General features: G+C 48.5%; 1 protein-coding gene across 1 annotated transcript in view; it reads right to left on the bottom strand.

Annotated features, from left to right (window-relative positions):
- Positions 1 to 3,018, bottom strand: part of Cdh23 (cadherin related 23) — a 349,164-nt gene that overhangs the window by 119,832 nt on the left and 226,314 nt on the right.

Raw genomic sequence — 3,018 nt, forward strand, 5'->3', positions numbered from 1 at the left:
GGGGAAGGCGGAGACAGGAGGATCCCCGGAGCTCATTGGTTAGGATGTAAGCTCCAGGTCCCCCAGGTTCAGTGAGGGACCCTGTCTCAAAAACTAATATGGACAGTGATTGAGGACTCTGGACAGCCTCCAGTCTTCATGTACTGAAACACACACACATGCACACGCACATGCACACACATATGGACATGCACATACATACACACATGTGTGTATGTACACATACACTTGGTGCACACACATGTGTGTACACACACTAATATGCACACACACTGAAGAAACTAAAAGTGAAACTCTCACTTTTCAGAAACTGATTATTTTCTTCCAGTAGTAGGTTGAGTTCCCCAATGTAGGCAGGGGCTTATGTGGTAGCCATTTTATTTTATTTTATTTTATTTTATTTTATTTTATTTTATTTTATTTTATTTATTTTATTTGTTGTTCGTGTCGTCTGAGCTGTGTGACATGAGGCAAGCTACTTAACATCTCTGTGCTACCACAGGCACTGGGACAGCTGGTTCCCTGAGTCTCCTTACATCCACCTTTCTCTCCCTGACACAGCCACCTGTCCTGGGCTGGGCAGGAGCCAGAGTTGGGGGACAAAGCAATGAAGGTCCTGGAGCCAGGGACCACGGATCGGCTAAGGTCTGCCCAGGGAGCCATGCTCCTCACTGGGTGGCATCAGCTCATGAATTGGTAGGGCTAGGAAAATTAACCTGTAAAAAGTTTTAAACGTGAACTTGTGTTCATGATAGATGGCCTTCCCCATCTGGGAAATTAGAATCAATTAAGGCCACCTCTGTGTAGCAGGCCTGGCTAATGTGATCAAGGATCTCAGAGGAAAATGTTCCCACCTTTGGGTTGAGAATATGTTAAGGCAACAGGAAAATATCCTTAAGGTGGGCCCTGGGGTGGGGCTGGAGTCCCCGACCTGCAGCAGGATGTGTGGGTGGTGGGCTATAGTTCCAATATGGTTTTATGGACCCCAAAAGTTAACATTTGAGCTCTGGGGGTCAGCTGGTCAAACTCTGAGAGACCTCAGTCAAGTTTTGCGTTTGGCTCTTGCCTCAGTTTTCTCATCTGGAAAATGGGGTGGGATGCCGGAAGGGAAATGAGATAGTCCTCCTGGTTTGTGTTCATGAGTGGTGTGGAGACACTATCTGCAGGCTCCATATCTGGGGATTAAACTCTCCTTGGACCGGAAATGTTTGGAGAATTGCATCTGGCTTGAGTGTGCATATTGTTTTTCTTCTCATTATTCTTTGTAAGATATAGTGTAACCATTTTTTGTTAGTGTGGTTTGTGAGGTGGAGGTCTCATGGGGCCAGTGTGGCCTGGAACTTGCTAGGTAGCTGAGGATGACTTATGAACTTCTGATCTTCCTGCCTCCCCCTCCTGAGTGCTAGACTACAGGCGGGTTCCACTATGCCTGGAAAGGAGCCCAGGGCTTCATTCATATGAGGCAAGCACTCTACCAACAAAGCTATATCTCTAGCCCTGGGACGTGTGTGTGTGTGTGTGTGTGTGTGTGTGTGTGTGTGTGTGTAGTTGTGCATGTCCCACAGCAAACTGTGGAGGGGAGAGAATAACTTTGGGTGTTAATCCTAACTTGCTACCACATTTGAGACAAGGTCTCTTGTTTACTGCGATGTAGCCCAGGCTGGCTCGTCTGTAAGCTACACTCTCCTGTCTCTGCCTCCTATCTCAGTGCAGGCTTACAGACATACATTACTGCATCCAGCTCTCTGTGGGTTCTGGGGATGTGAGCTTACACTCTCACGTTACCCAGCAAGCACTTCACCACTGGGCCATCTCCCTGTCCCATGCTAGCTCATTACACAGAACAGATGTCACATGCAGTGTTCTTAAAGGTGCCTGGAGATATGTGTGGGCTACATGCAAACACTGTACCCTTTTCCCTAAGGGATGGCAATGCTTTGCTGTCCCTAGGATTCATGGGACCAACCCTGTGCAGATTCTGTGGTGGGACCATTGCTTCTTGGAAAGGAGGCTTGCTAAGGAGGGTTGCTCTGAGAAGGAGAGCCTCATGTGACTCTGGCTCTCCTCTTCTGTCCTCGTACACAACAATGGCAGCCATCTTCCTCGAGAGGTTTGAGAGGAAGAGCACGAAGGAGAACTGGAAGGCCAACCTTGATTTAGGAATCATGGACAACAGGAAGGTCCTACTGGGCTACTGACCGCCTGTGGCAGGGATGGCAATGTCCTTGTCCCCGGACCAGGATAAGCTGTTGTTGGATGGTGATCATTAGACCCTTGTTCCCGGGCTTTCTAGTAGTGAGGTAGCCCCTGCCTACTCTGGCCAAGGTATCATGTGTGAGGGTGACAGATGTCCCTTTCAGGCCTGGCCTGTCAGATCCGCCTTGTACAATGTCCCTTGTATATTTTCTCCTTTTTCAGGGAACTTGGAGCCACAACATGGAAGGGACCTGGGTTTAGAATTGTCAAGTGAAAGGCTGTCCACTGGACATCTGCCCACACTGCTGTATGTTCCCATTGTTGTGAGTCGCTGAGAGTCTGGAATAAGCCTGTTGGCATCTGGCGTTCCTTTAAACTTAGAGAAATGCCCCCCTGAAGCAGGTGATTCGCACACCCGTGCAGCTGACCTGGACCCCAAGAGGACCATACTTTATTCTTCCCACACTCTAGCATTGAGTTAGGCACCTTCCAAATGAGTACACAGAGCTCCAAATTCTCCCCGGGCATGCTGAACAGCCTGGGATCTTGTTCTCTCTCACTTACTTCCCCACTGAGTTTCTAGGAGGAGAGAGAGTTTGAGGTGTACAGGGAGTCTTAGAAAGGGCACAGAAACAGAACTACTGATGGGAGCCCCAGGTGAATATACAGAAGAAAATAACAGAGTGACTCTGTTCTGTACTTCCTACAGGCTGATTTTAGATGTGCTTATCACAGTCATTCATCTAGTCCACACAACGGCTCTAGTGCACACAACGGCTCTAGTGCACACAACGGCTCTAGTGCACATAACGGCTCTAGTGC

The sequence above is a fragment of the Grammomys surdaster genome, unplaced genomic scaffold (assembly GCF_004785775.1).
Source record: "Grammomys surdaster isolate TR1022 unplaced genomic scaffold, NIH_TR_1.0 273, whole genome shotgun sequence".
In the NCBI taxonomy this organism is placed as follows: domain Eukaryota; kingdom Metazoa; phylum Chordata; class Mammalia; order Rodentia; family Muridae; genus Grammomys; species Grammomys surdaster.